Source organism: Oncorhynchus mykiss, chromosome 28 (assembly GCF_013265735.2).
Source record: "Oncorhynchus mykiss isolate Arlee chromosome 28, USDA_OmykA_1.1, whole genome shotgun sequence".
NCBI lineage: Eukaryota > Metazoa > Chordata > Actinopteri > Salmoniformes > Salmonidae > Oncorhynchus > Oncorhynchus mykiss.
This window is the reverse complement of record NC_048592.1, coordinates 32,889,687-32,905,321: the sequence shown is the minus strand read 5'-3', so window position 1 is coordinate 32,905,321 and position 15,635 is coordinate 32,889,687. Positions and strand designations below refer to the sequence as shown.

At 43.6% G+C, this 15,635-nt stretch overlaps 2 protein-coding genes across 4 annotated transcripts in view; one reads left to right on the top strand and one right to left on the bottom strand.

Moving 5' to 3' along the window:
* The window catches only part of LOC110509022 (beta-1,3-galactosyltransferase 2), a 39,002-nt gene that overhangs the window by 6,611 nt on the left and 16,756 nt on the right, over positions 1 to 15,635 (bottom strand). The window contains exon 1 of one of the 3 annotated variants that reach the window (XM_036966379.1): positions 1,234 to 1,728. The exons of 1 other annotated variant lie outside the window; for it this stretch is intronic. The gene's annotated coding sequence lies outside the window, so the exon portion shown is untranslated. Of the gene's footprint in view, positions 1 to 1,091; positions 1,729 to 15,635 lie in introns of those variants that run through there. One more of the 3 variants, XM_021589962.2, reaches the window with a different exon arrangement.
* Positions 1 to 15,635, top strand: part of LOC110509019 (cell division cycle 73, Paf1/RNA polymerase II complex component, homolog (S. cerevisiae)) — a 44,176-nt gene that overhangs the window by 14,293 nt on the left and 14,248 nt on the right. The gene's annotated exons all lie outside the window — the stretch shown is intronic.

Here is a 15,635-nt window from a genome sequence, read left to right as displayed (position 1 = left end):
TATATTGTATGAAACTCTACACTGCGACTGATTTTTGTCACTTACTGACGAGTTGGCATCAATCATTTTTAGTGATGAAGAAAAGAGCAGTGGGGAGATGGCTACGTGTTTATCATTCTGAGCAGAGCTCTGGTCAGGTCAGAGATGACTAACGACTTTCGTGTAAAGAACTCATCTGTCATTTGAGTCAGACCAGTCAACGACTATTCCCTTAGAGACTATTCTGATCTGCTGTATACCATGTACACTGGAGGCATTGATAAAGCTGCTTAGGAAAAGTATTTGTTTGTTTGGAGATGAGGAGAAAAGGACTCATTTTTTATATTGCTTTGTATACATTTACGTGTCATTTAGGGTTATTTGCGTATCTCCTTGTGAAACATCTTATTTAAAAACTTTTTTTTAAAGGTGAACACATAGGTGGGTGGACTAGATGGTGAGCTTCTCTGACAATTGGAGGAATTCATACTGAGATGGGAAGTGGTCACATTTGGCACAACAACTCAAGCTGACTGACATTTTTAGGAAAACTTTGCTCCGGCATTAAGTAGGTTTGGTTTAGATTGCTGTAAAAGCAATGCTCCATTTGCCCTTTTTGTGCCAGTAGCCCCCAGGAGTGGTGTGGGTTCTCTCCGATTCGACTGGATTACATGCCGCCCTCTTCAGACACGCCCCCCCCCCCCCCCAGACAAAGGGTTGTTTTGTGCGTGCACAAGAGGTGCTGAAAAGCCCAATGTTAAGCCCTCATGGACACATCCTCAGGAACACAAAGAAACACTTACACACCAATATGTTCTAAACAAAAACAAGCCAGAAACTGTGTACTTGGCAGTTTTTACTACAACTATGTTGTTGAAGAGTGACGTGTGAGAGTATATCGGCAGCAGGGTAGCCTAGTGGTTAAAGCGTTGGACTAGTAACTGGAAGGTCGCAAGTTCAAACCCCCGAGCTGACACGGTCTGTCGTTCTGCCCAGGCAGTTAACCCCACTGTTCCTAGGCCGTCATTGAAAATAAGAATTTGTTCTGACTTGCCTAGTTAAATAAAGGTAAAAAAATATTGGAATTGAGCACGCCGGAAAGGAAGACATACCTATTCCCAGTGCAAGTCGTTTCGGAGGAGGACGGAGGGATTGCTCTGCACATCTCTGAGTAAAACAACCTCCCCATGCCTCTGCCCAGTGCTGCCCCTAGATTGAAAGGTATATCCTCTTCTCTCCCTTCCCACAACACACCTTGGCTCTCATCTCCGTCGCACAGTTACACTTCACGCTGCTCTTCTCCCACTGGGTGGTTGGCTGAATCACGCGGCCACTGTCTATGGATCCGGTCTTCAGGTTTGGAACGCCGTCGTTCCTCTGCTATGTTTTCACCACACGCAGAACCGTCCCTCCCTTGGTTTCAGTTCAATATTACTCACATGGGGAACACTGTTGGCACACCAGCAATGCAGTCTCATGCTGCTCAGTGCTGCTGCTAACAGATCCAGCAGATCACCGGTACTGCTGTTGAGCGGGGCAAAGTTGTCCCGTGCACTCCACTCCAGTCGCTCCCTTGCGTGTTCTTTCCTCTGTACGTCTCTGGTTCTCTCAGGCACTCTGCATCTGCTCTTATCTTTCCTGCCCTCACGCTTCCGCTTTCCCTCTCTCTCTGGTGGGTGGTACTGAGGGGGCAGGGCTATTTTCTCTGTACGGTCTGATAGACAGCTGCAGGCTTGGTGATTAATATGCTCCACATCTCACACACTACCCATGGCTCTAAGAGGGGGAGGGTTTCTGAACTATTAATTCTCACACCCCGATGGAGGACGAAAGAATTTGAGGGGAGGGTTAGTGCTCCACTCCCAAGGCATGTTTTCTATAGTGTTGTGGTGTCTCTCGTCGTAAATATGTTCTTAACTGACTTGCCTAGTTACATAAAATGTAGTCAATCTCTCAATAGCTGATCTTCTCCAGAGCATTTGCAGGGACTCCAAACCTTAAGCTAAATGCCTTTTTTTCCCTTTACCAGAGTGTAACTGTAGCGTGTTCTCGCTGGAGCACAACAAAATGCTATGTCACCCTGCCATCCTGGCTTTATCTCTCAATTCTTTCCCCTTCAGCTTTTTGTGTGCGAGAGGGATGTGAGAAGCTTCTAGTGGGGTGGAATTTGGAGGGTCCGGTTGTGGTGTTGAGGCTAAAATAGCACTATTAAAATAGCACACACGTCAGCTCAAACAGATCCAGCTCGTAGAAGCCCAGCAGCAGATTTGAATTTAGAATGGAAAATGAATGGTTTTATGCAACAAATGTTAGTGCATTGATTCTTTCCTCAAACTGAATCGTTTCAAATTTAAAGGTATTGGAGCCCATGTATCTAGATGGGTAATTCAATCTTCTTGAATGGGAAAGCTGCACATCCCTAATGAATATGTTAGAGACCATGAGTTGGATGGAACTTAACTTTCTGCCAGTATGTCGAGTTGGATCTTGTACCCATAGGAGCAAAGCAGGAAGTCTGTCCAATGTTTTTAGTTGATTTTCAACTCGACTAACATTACAAAAAATTACATTTCATTGCATGAGCCTTATTTGTTATCATTTGAATGAACCATATTACCATGGAAATTACTGCATCACAATACCAGACAGCCAAAATCAAATCAAATCAAATTTTATTTGTCACATACACATGGTTAGCAGATGTTAATGCGAGTGTAGCGAAATGCTTGTGCTTCTAGTTCCGACAATGCAGTAATAACAAGTAATCTAACTAACAATTCCAAAACTACTGTCTTGTACACAGTGTAAGGGGATAAAGAATATGTACATAAGGATATATGAATGAGTGATGGTACAGAGCAGCATAGGCAAGATACAGTAGATGGTATCGGGTACAAATGAGATGAGTATGTAAACAAAGTGGCATAGTATAGTATAAAGTGGCTAGTGATACATGTATTACATAAGGATACCGTCGATGATATAGAGTACAGTATATACGTATGCATATGAGATTAATAATGTAGGGTAAGTAACATTTATATAAGGTAGCATTGTTTAAAGTGGCTAGTGATATATTTACATCATTTCCCATCAATTCCCATTATTAAAGTGGCTGGAGTTGAGTCAGTGTCAGTGTGTTGGCAGCAGCCACTCAGTCAGTGTTAGTGGTGGCTGTTTAACAGTCTGATGGCCTTGAGATAGAAGCTGTTTTTCAGTCTCTCGGTCCCAGCTTTGATGCACCTGTACTGACCTCGCCTTCTGGATGATAGCGGGGTGAACAGGCAGTGGCTCGGGTGGTTGATGTCCTTGATGATCTTTATGGCCTTCCTGTGACATCGGGTGGTGTAGGTGTCCTGGAGGGCAGGTAGTTTGCCCTCGGTGATGCGTTGTGCAGACCTCACTACCCTCTGGAGAGCCTTACGGTTGAGGGCGGTGCAGTTGCCATACCAGGCGGTGATACAGCCCGCCAGGATGCTCTCGATTGTGCATCTGTAGAAGTTTGTGAGTGCTTTTGGTGACAAGCCAAATTTCTTCAGCCTCCTGAGGTTGAAGAGGCGCTGCTGCGCCTTCACGATGCTGTCTGTGTGAGTGGACCAATTCAGTTTGTCTGTGATGTGTATGCCGAGGAACTTAAAACTTGCTACCCTCTCCACTACTGTTCCATCGATGTGGATAGGGGGGTGTTCCCTCTGCTGTTTCCTGAAGTCCACAATCATCTCCTTAGTTTTGTTGACGTTGAGTGTGAGGTTGTTTTCCTGACACCACACTCCGAGGGCCCTCACCTCCTCCCTGTAGGCCGTCTCATCGTTGTTGGTAATCAAGCCTACCACTGTTGTGTCGTCCGCAAACTTGATGATTGAGTTGGAGGCGTGCGTGGCCACGCAGTCGTGGGTGAACAGGGAGTACAGGAGAGGGCTCAGAACGCAACCTTGTGGGGCCCCAGTGTTGAGGATCAGCGGGGAGGAGATGTTGTTGCCTACCCTCACCACCTGGGGGCGGCCCGTCAGGAAGTCCAGTACCCAGTTGCACAGGGCGGGGTCGAGACCCAGGGTCTCGAGCTTGATGACGAGCTTGGAGGGTACTATGGTGTTGAATGCCGAGCTGTAGTCGATGAACAGCATTCTCACATAGGTATTCCTCTTGTCCAGATGGGTTAGGGCAGTGTGCAGTGTGGTTGAGATTGCATCGTCTGTGGACCTATTTGGGCGGTAAGCAAATTGGAGTGGGTCTAGGGTGTCAGGTAGGGTGGAGGTGATATGGTCCTTGACTAGTCTCTCAAAGCACTTCATGATGACGGATGTGAGTGCTACGGGGCGGTAGTCATTTAGCTCAGTTACCTTAGCTTTCTTGGGAACAGGAACAATGGTGGCCCTCTTGAAGCATGCGGGAACAGCAGACTGGTATAGGGATTGATTGAATATGTCCGTAAACACACCGGCCAGCTGGTCTGCGCATGCTCTGAGGGCGCGGCTGGGGATGCCATCTGGGCCTGCAGCCTTGCGAGGGTTAACACGTTTAAATGTCTTACTCACCTCGGCTGCAGTGAAGGAGAGACCGCATGTTTTCGTTGCAGGCCGTGTCAGTGGCACTGTATTGTCCTCAAAGCGGGCAAAAAAGTTATTTAGTCTGCCTGGGAGCAAGACATCCTGGTCCGTGACTGGGCTGGGTTTCTTCCTGTAGTCCGTGATTGACTGTAGACCCTGCCACATGCCTCTTGTGTCTGAGCCGTTGAATTGAGATTCTACTTTGTCTCTGTACTGGCGCTTAGCTTGTTTGATAGCCTTGCGGAGGGAATAGCTGCACTGTTTGTATTCGGTCATGTTACCAGACACCTTGCCCCTATTAAAAGCAGTGGTTCGCGCTTTCAGTTTCACACGAATGCTGCCATCAATCCACGGTTTCTGGTTAGGGAATGTTTTAATCGTTGCTATGGGAACGACATCTTCAACGCACGTTCTAATGAACTCGCACACCGAATCAGCGTATTCGTCAATGTTGTTATCTGACGCAATACGAAACATCTCCCAGTCCACGTGATGGAAGCAGTCTTGGAGTGTGGAGTCAGCTTGGTCGGACCAGCGTTGGACAGACCTCAGCGTGGGAGCCTCTTGTTTTAGTTTCTGTCTGTAGGCAGGGATCAACAAAATGGAGTCGTGGTCAGCTTTTCCGAAAGGGGGGCGGGGCAGGGCCTTATATGCGTCGCGGAAGTTAGAGTAACAATGGTCCATTGTTTGGAGAAGTGTATAGCTGCAGCCCAATATGGCAAACAGGATGGGTTTTCAAGTGCTGTTTCCCTTTCGTTTATTACTTTGCAGTCAGACTGACTCAACTACCTAGCACAACCGTGTTAGGCCAGACAAAATTGATTCACTGTTTGATGGATTTCCCCCCCCAGAAAAGTGAAGCGAGCGAGCAAAATTATGTATATGTACAGTTGAAGTCGTAATTTTACATACACTTAGGTTGGAGTCATTAGAACTTGTTTTTCAACCCCTCCACAAGTTTGTTAATCTTGGAACTACCGCTCCGGGATCTGGGAGAATTGTCATCAACTGACACGAATTAGCATAACGCAACGGACAAAAAATATTACTAAAAAATATTCATGAAATCACAAGTGAAATGTATTGAAACAGCTTAGCCTTTTGTTAATCACCCTGTCATCTCAGATTTTGAAATTATGCTTTACAGCCAAAGCAAGACAAGCATTTATGTAAATTTATCGATAGCATAGCAGTATGCCTAGCTAGCAGCAGGCAGCTTGGTCACGAAAAGCAATCAAATTAAATTGTTTACCTTTGAGCTTCGGATCTTTTCACTCACGAGACTCCCAGTTAGATAGCAAATGTAACTTTTTTCCATAAAGATTATTTTTGGCTGAGAAATCGACCAGAAATTGTGGTCACGACAACGCCGAAAAATATTCCAAATTAGATCCATAATATCAACAAACATGGAAAACGTTTTTTATAATCAATCCTCAAGGTGTTTTTCAAATATCTATTCGATAATATATCAACCGGGTCAGTTGGCTTCTTAGTAAGGAGCGAGAGAAACAATGGCCGCATTTGTCTATTACGCACAAATCACTCTGGGAGCCACCAGGTGACCATTTACGCAATGTTGTCGCTCACGCTCATTTTTCAAAATAAAAGCCTGAAACTGTCTTGTGACACATTAGGGAAGCCATAGAAAAAGGAATCTGGTTGATATCCCTTTCACTGCTCAATAGGGATGCATAGGAACGCAGAGGTTTCTACATAAGAGTCACTTCCTGATTTAATTTTTCTCAGGCTTTCGCCTGCAATATCAGTTCTGTTATACTCACAGACAATATTTTTACAGTTTTGGAAACTTTAGTTTTTTCTATCCTAAGCTGTCAATTATATGCATATTCTATTATCTGGTCCTGAAAAATAGCCCGTTTACTTTGGGAACGTTATTTTTCCAAAAATTAAAAAGGTGCCCCCTAGTTTCAAGAGGTTAACAAACTATAGTTTTGGCAAGTCAGTTAGGACATCTACTTTGTGCATGACAAGTAATTTTCCCAATAATTGTTGAGACAGATTATTTCACTTATAATTCACTGTTTCACAATTCCAGTCGGTCAGAAGTTTACATACACTATGTTGACTGTGCCTTTTAAACAGCTTGGAAAATTCCAGAAAATGATGTCATGGCTTTAGAAGCTTTTGATAGGCTAATTGACATCATTTGAGTCAATTGGAGGTGTACCTGTGGATGTATTTCAAGGCCTACCTTCAAACTCAGTGCCTCTTTGCTTGACATCATGGGGAAATCCAAAGAAATCAGCCAAGACCTCCAGAAAACTAATTATAGACCACAAGTCTTGTTCATTTTTGGGAGCAATTTCCAAACCACCGAAGGTACCACATTCATCTATATAAACAATAGTATGCAAATATAAACACCATTGGACCATGCAGCTGTCATACCGCTCAGGAAGGAGACGCGTTCTTTCCCCTAGAGATGAACACACTTTGGTGCGAAAAGTGCCACTCAATCGCAGAACAACAGCAAAGGACCTTGTGAAGATGCTGGAGAAAACGGGTACAAAAGTATCTATATCCACAGTAAAACGAGTCCTATATCGACACAACCTGAAAGGCCACTCGGCAAGGAAGAAGCCACTGCTCCAAAACCACCATAAAGCCAGACTACGGTTTGCAACTGCACATTGGTACAAAGATCGTACTTTTTGGAGAAATGTCCTCTGGTCTAATGAAACAAATGGAACTGTTTGGCCATAATGACCATCTGTTTGGAGGAAAAAGGGTGAGGCTAGCATGCTGAAGAACACCATCCCAACTGTGAAGCACGGGGGTGGCAGCATCATGTTGTGGGTGAGCTTTGCTGCAGGAGGGACTGGTGCACTTCACAAAATGGATGGCATCACGAGGAAGGAAAATAATGTGGATATATTGAAGCAACATCTCAAGACATCAGTCAGGAAGTTAAAGTTTGGTCGCAAATGGGTCTTCCAACTGGACAATGACCCAACGCATACTTACAAAGTTGTGGCAAATGGCTTAAGGACCACACAGTCAAAGGTATTGGAGTGGCCATCACAAAGCCCTGACCTCAATCCCATAGAACATTTGTGGGCAGAACTGAAAAAGTGTGTGCGAGCGAGGAGGCCTACAAACCTGACTCAGTTACACCAGCTCTGTCAGGAGGAATGGGCCAAAATTCACTCAGTTTATTGTGGGAAGCTTGTGGAAGGCTACCTGCAACGTTTGACCCAAGTTAAACAATTTAAAGGCAATTCTACCAAATACTAATTGAGTGGGAGTAAACTTCTTACCCACTGGGAATGTGATTAAAGAAATAAAAGCTGAAATCATTGTCTACTATTATTCTGACATTTCGCATTCTTAAAATAAAGTGGTGATCCTAACTGGCCTAAAACAGGGAATTTTTACTAGGATTAAATGTCAGGAATTTGAAACTGAGATTAAGTATATTTGGTTAAGGTGTATGTAAACTTCAACACACATATGTGTGTGTATGAACATAAAGTGGATAAGGAATAACCAACCGTACTTTGTGCATGCTCTAGGGCCTAATGTGAGTTTCAAGAAAAATTGTGTAGGTTTTCTTAAAAATGCAGATGTCAGTGTTATAACCATGAGAAAGGAAACACAGTGGGAAGTATAACCTGTGACCGGTTCGTTATTCCTGATTTTTTTTAAATATATATTTTAAGTGCAATACAAATCTCGTGATTTTGATGTGTAATTGAACACTAAGAAAAATCTAATTCAATAATGATTGACAAATAATTGTAATCAATTAAAAATGTTGATGCATATTAATGAGCTGGAATAAATCTCTATAGCCGTTAACAAAATATTCATGCAAATATGATTAGGCCCCTCATAGACTAGGCCTTGTAGAAAGAGGGTCACGTTAGGTCTGCCAAATTAATGGAGCATTGGAAAAAATACATAAATTCAGCTGTAGAGTAGCCTATCAAAATAAAAAAATATTGTTTATAACATGCACAACTAGAAGCATCACTCTATGGCGCAAGCTTGACTAAATTTCGAGCCCAGTAATTTTGCTCACCGCGGCCTCTGATTGTCTCGCCTGGCTGCCACCTTGGAGACATGCGATCACATCATTGTGGAGCTGCTGATCTGCAGGAGGTGTGTGCATGCCTCTGGCGATGTATTTTCCTCGACATGCTAGCTGTTCTTGGCGGCTTATCACCACCTCGAATGCATTCCGTCCTGGTGTTATCGGTTGGCCTACTATTACTGGGAAAAAAAGTTATGAATCACAAATCACCATACAGTTGACACACTTCAATTTCATCAATCATTTTGACTTCAATTTGGTTGTCCAAAATACTATCACATTGCCAGGTGTCTTTGCTGATGAATGACCTGCTCTCTGGTCAGTCAATTGGTTCAATGATGTCTCGTCTATTAATCGCTTCTAATAGATCTGAAAATTATGCATTAAACATGAGTTGAACCGACTGTGTTTTATCATTTGTGACGTCCCACGTTTAACTTGGACACACACAGTAGGAATTTGCACTGGCTTCGGCCATGACGACACAGGAGAAAAAATGTAAACATCTGCACGTCTCCTGCAGGTGTGAACGTGTGTGTGTTTCACTGTCCAATCTGAGGCTGGAACATGAACTGAGGCTGTTTTGGTCTCTTGCGCATCAACTTGGGGAAAGCCTCAAGGGTGAGCGGACAGTGCATTATAAACAAAGCTCTGCATATATTGCCACCGCATAAATATTTTAAAAAATCTATATTTATTTTGCGGGGTGTGGAGTTAAGGCGGGGCATCCGTTAAACCGTAATTCGACTTTGTCCGGCCTTAGTTTTACACATAATTGGGTGTACTGTTGCTTCATGCATCGTATGCGTCTACTAACTGACTATTGGCTACTAGGTAGCTACTTCCCACGCAGTTGCTGGACAGTAAGTGCTTGTCAAGCGGGAGCGAAGGGCACTGTGTCCTGGTGTTGCCGTTCATGCCCATGACTAGTAGACTGTATGTATCAAGGTGACATCTAGATGGTTATCAATATTATTTATTTGTTTAGGCTGCTGTCCTAATTTAAATAAAATCATATGAGAAGTGGAAAAAATTGCCACGTTAGCTACCGCCAGCAACACGCCCTTGATACCCAATAGGAAGCAGGACGGAAGTGTGGTGGAAATTCTACCTTAACTAATAATAATGAAGAGAAATATTCAATCAATGTATTACCTTAATTGTAAAAAATGATTACAATGAGGCTGGTCATATTTTACGCAGGTGGAGCGAGAGCACGCAGGTGGAGCAAGAGCCTGCTGTACAAAGAGTACAGGATAATTTATATAGTCAGGCTACCCCATGCAAGCATCTGCAAAACACGTGACCCTAAGTATGTTTGTGTGAGGGGAGAAAAGGTTGCCTCAGTCTGTCGCAAACTTCACACTTCCTCTATCAGTAGCTCAACGGTTCCCCGAAGTTGGTCAAATCAAAAGTGCTTTTGATTGTCGGCTCAGATGCTGTATGGTTCTACTGGCCCCACACACACACACACACACACAGGATGAACCTTTTCTCCGAACAGAACAGCAGCTTTATCACTGTTGTGCAGGATATAACCTTTACTCTGTCTCCAGTTATCTTAAGAAGGACCGGTCCGTTTCTGTCGAGTCTTGGCTGAGCTCCAAGACATCATGTTGTGAGGGGGGGGGGGGGGGGGTGTTAATGGTCCATATAACCGCAGAAACACTCAACTGCAGGAATGTCAGGCCATCCCATCAGTCAACTGTTTTTAACTTCTTTTTTTTTTTTGTCACATGCCCCGAATACAACCGGTGGAGACCTTCATGTGAAATGCTTACTTACAAGCCCTTAAGTATGCAATTATAGATAAACTTCTCCTTAATGCAACCGCTGAGTCAGATTTCAAAAATGTTTTACAGCGAAAGCACACTTTCACTAATTCCAGACAAAGTTTTTTAAAAGTACAATAAAAGTCAGTAGGAACATGCCAAACGATGTTTAAAATCAATCCTCTGGTTGATGTAATAATCAATATTTCAACCGGACAAAAGCTTTGTCGATAGGAAAGGAGAAACGAGGCGCGTTCACGATCAGGGCGCATGGCTGATGAATTGAAATTTCCACTAGCCACTGATTTAAAGTGCTGCATCTCCCTAATTTTTCAGAGTAAACGCCTTAAACAATGCCTAAAGACTGGTCACATGTTGAGGAAGCCACAGAGCTTGTGAACTGGGTCCTAAGTCTTGTATGGTGGATAGGCTTTCAATGGAAAAACAGCCTTTCAAAAATAATAGTACTTCCGGGTTGGATTTTCCTCAGGTTTTCGCCTGCCATATCAGTTCTGTTATATTCAGACATTATTTTAACAGTTTTGGAAACTTTAGTGTTTTCAATCCAAATCTACTAATTATACGCATATCCTATATTCTGGGCCTGAGTAGCAGGCAGTTTAATTTGGGCCCACTTTTCATCCAAAATTCAGAAAACTGCCCCCTACCCTAGGGAAGTTAGTCCCCGGCTACTATGAGCGCCGCCTCTGGGTGAGCTGTTATCAAACCAGTTGCTGTGATAAGTTTGTTGTGCAATCAAACAATTGTATGGCATTTTTTCCACTGTAATAGCTACTGTTAATTGGAAACTGCAGATAGATTAACAAGAATTTACGCTTTCTGTCCATATAAGACATGTCTTGGTCCCGGAAAGTTGGCTGTTGTATATAACACCGTTCTAGTCACATTAGCGCACGTTAGCAACAACCATCCTGGTTTAGGGACACCCATCCTGTAGAGCACATATGTCAGAGTCAAGGCCCGCGGGCCACATCCGGCCCGCAAGAAGGTTTTTTACGGCCCCTGGGATGATCTTGATTTATTATTAGAACCGGCCCGCAGCAAGCCGGCAGCCCGCAGATCTTTTACACGCACCAATACTACATTTCCCACAATGCAAAGGTGACGCACCGAGCAGTAGGCTGCTTCATTTCAATATTTATTGGCACAGCAGTCGTCAGCATCACAGTAAAATTAACTTTCAGATACCCATCAAAAATGGCAAAACGGAAGGTGGATACTGAGAACCGGGGGTTTCAAACAAGGTGGGAGTCGGAGTATATGTTCACGAAGGTAGCTGGAAAACCTGTGTGTCTTCTGTGTGGAGAAAGTGTGGCGGTACTGAAAGAGTATAATCTGAGACGACATTATGAAACGAAACACGCGGACAAAAACAAGAATATGGACATGGAACAAAGGCTACAAAAGGCAGAGGAATTAAAACGAGGCCTCAAATCTCGACAGGCTCTGTTCAAAAAAGCCAAATCACAAGGCCAGGCTGCTGTCAAGGCCAGTTTTATTTTGGCAGAAGAGATCGCTAAATCAGCCCGGCCATTTACGGAGGGGGATTTCATCAAAAACTGCATGATTAAAGTTTGTGACGAAGTTTGCCCAGAAAAAAGGCAACTCTTTTTAAATGTGAGTCTGAGCAGAAACACCATTGCCGAGAGAGTAGACCAGTTGTCCATCAATCTAAAAGAGCAGCTTGTGAAAAAGGGAAAAGATTTTATTGCATATTCCTTGGCTGTGGATGAGAGCACCGACATTTCTGACATTGCCCAGTTGTCAATTTTCATCCGCGGAGTGGACTCCAACCTAAGCGTGACAGAGGAGTTTTTGGCTTTACGTCCTATGCATGGCACAACTACGGGGCATGATTTGTATGAAGAGGTGTCAAGATGTGTAAATGAGATGGAGCTGCCTTGGGAAAAACTTGTGGGTTTGACAACCGACGGAGCACCTGCGATGTGTGGACACAGGAGCGGACTGGTGGCGAAGATACGGGAAAAGATGCAAGAGGAAAACGCGACAGGTGAGCTGACAGCTTATCATTGTATCATACACCAGGAAGCGTTGTGCGGTAAAGCCTTGAAAATGGAGCATGTAATGAGCATCATCACGCGCACAGTTAACTTTATCAGAGCCAAAGGTTTGAATCACCGCCAGTTCAAGGCATTTCTGACGGAGTTAGAAACGGAGCATGGTGATTTGCCTTATCACACAGAGGTGCGATGGCTAAGCCAGGGAAAGGTGCTTCAAAGATGTTTCGAGCTTCGTGAGGAGATTTGTCTGTTCTTGGACAGCAAAGGGAAAGACACAACACAACTCCGAGACGAAATGTTTCTGTGTGAAATGGCTTTTCTGTGTGACATTACGAGTCATCTGAATGCAATAAACTTGCAGCTGCAGGGTCGGGATCGTGTCATCTCTGATATGTACAGTACAGTGAAGGCATTTAAAACCAAACTGACTCTGTGGGAGACGCAGATGCGGAAAGAAAATTTTAGCCACTTTCCCAGCTGCCAGACCATGAAAGAGAAGCTCTCTACCAGTGCGTTCCCGAGCACACAGTTGGCTGATAAAATAGGTATGCTTGCCGCTGACTTTCGACGCCGATTTGCTGACTTTGAAGCACAAAAAAGCAGGTTGGAACTGCTCGGTAACCCATTTGCTGTTGACGTGGAAAGCTCACCACCAAACCTCCAAATGGAGTTGATTGACCTCCAATGCAATGATGCACTGAGGGCAAAATATGCGGCAGTGGGTGCTGCGGAGTTCGCCCGTTTCCTCCCCGGCACAATGCCCCAGCTGCGCATCCAGGCTGCTCAAACGTTGTCTATGTTTGGCAGCACATACCTGTGTGAACAACTGTTTTCTTTGATGAACCTGAACAAAACATCACACAGAAGTCGACTTACTGCTGAACACCTCCACTCAATTCTGAGGATTTCTTCAGCTCAGAGCCTTACCCCGAACATTGATGAACTTGTGGAAAAGATGGGACACCACCAAGTATCACCCTCAACCTCAAACAAGTGAACATTACTGTGCAATCACATATTTAGAGTTTTTACTCAGTTCAAGTTTAAAAGTTAAAATTTAATATTTGTTTTCACTGCATGTTACTTCTCCTTAAACAAAGTGTTGTTTTTGATTAATAGATTTTTGCACTTTATTTTTTTGTATTTCAATCCAATTATATTTTAAAAATATTTCAGTTGAGTGGATGATAGAAAATTGCTATTATTGTTTTTTCTTTGAAGTAAATTTAGCCCACTTTTGCTAAAATAGAAAATATAGTCTACTGATGGTGCCTTGAATACCGGTTTCTTTCATTTAATGTTCATGTTATGGGGATATTTATATAAAGGAAATTTGTCTTTTGTGTCTGTTGAAAATTAAAGATTACTGACAGAGCCATAAGAAAATATTGCTTTATTTATCTGATCATATTGTAATATATTTGTTAGGTTTTCAGTAGGTTCAATTAGGTTCACTAGACTATATGCGTCATTTAAAAAATTTTCAATGAACATTCGAACAGTCCGGCCCTCGTCTTGTAGCTGATTTTTTTATTTGGCCCTCCGTCCATTTGACTTTGACACCCCTGCTGTAGAGGTTAACCTCTTTGGGATAGGGGGCAGCATTTTCACTTTTGGATAAATAGCGTGCTCAATTTCAACTTCCTGCTACTCATGCCAAGAATATATAAGATATGCAAATTATTAGTAGATTTGGATAGAAAACACTGAAGTTTCTAAAACTGTTTGAATCATGTCTGTGAGTTTTTTTTTTTAGGTCTGTCTGTTCAGTGAGTTCTCGTTGGCAAATGATATTTCTTAGGAACTGGTTTCAGTTCTTACCACTTCCACTGGATTTCAACAGTCTTTGGAATTTGGTTGAGGTTATTCATTTGTGCAATGAAGAAGTACGGCCATCTTGGAACTGGGTAACACTGTTGAGAGTGCGCAAGATGTGAAAAGTAGCTTGGTTTGTTGTCTTCCTGTATTGAACACAGATAGACCCGTCTACAATTTGATTGATTATTAACGTTTAAAAATACCTAAAGTTGTATTACAAAAGTAGTTTGAAATATTTTGGCAAAGTTTATAGGCAACCTTTGAAATATTTTGTAGTCACGTTGGGCATTTTGGAAGCTTTTTTTTCTGGATCAAACGCGCTTTATAAATTGACATTTGGATATATATGGACGGAATTAATCGAACAAAAGGACCAATTGTGATGTTTATGGGACATATTGGAGTGCCAACAAAAGAAGCTCGTCAAAGGTAATGCATGTTTTGCGTTTTTGTGTAGCGCCTGCAGGGTTGAAATATGCTACCCTCTTTGTTGACACTTGTGTTATCTTCAGATAGTAGCTTCTTATGCTTTCGCGGAAAAGCCTTTTTAAAATCTGACATGTTGGCTGGATTCACAACGAGTGTAGCTTTAATTGAGTATCTTACCATTGTTCCTGTTCCCAAGAAAGCTAAGGTAACTGAGCTAAATGACTACCGCCCCGTAGCACTCACATCCGTCATCATGAAGTGCTTTGAGAGACTAGTCAAGGACCATATCACCTCCACCCTACCTGACACCCTAGACCCACTCCAATTTGCTTACCGCCCAAATAGGTCCACAGACGATGCAATCTCAACCACACTGCACACTGCCCTAACCCATCTGGACAAGAGAAATACCTATGTGAGAATGCTGTTCATCGACTACAGCTCGGCATTCAACACCATAGTACCCTCCAAGCTCGTCATCAAGCTCGAGACCCTGGGTCTCGACCCCGCCCTGTGCAACTGGGTACTGGACTTCCTGACGGGCCGCCCCCAGGTGGTGAGGGTAGGCAACAACATCTCCTCCCCGCTGATCCTCAACACTGGGGCCCCACAAGGTTGCGTTCTGAGCCCTCTCCTGTACTCCCTGTTCACCCACGACTGCGTGGCCACGCACGCCTCCAACTCAATCATCAAGTTTGCGGACGACACAACAGTGGTAGGCTTGATTACCAACAACGATGAGACGGCCTACAGGGAGGAGGTGAGGGCCCTCGGAGTGTGGTGTCAGGAAAACAACCTCACACTCAACGTCAACAAAACTAAGGAGATGATTGTGGACTTCAGGAAACAGCAGAGGGAACACCCCCCTATCCACATCGATGGAACAGTAGTGGAGAGGGTAGCAAGTTTTAAGTTCCTCGGCATACACATCACAGACAAACTGAATTGGTCCACTCACACAGACAGCATCGTGAAGAAGGCGCAGCAGCGC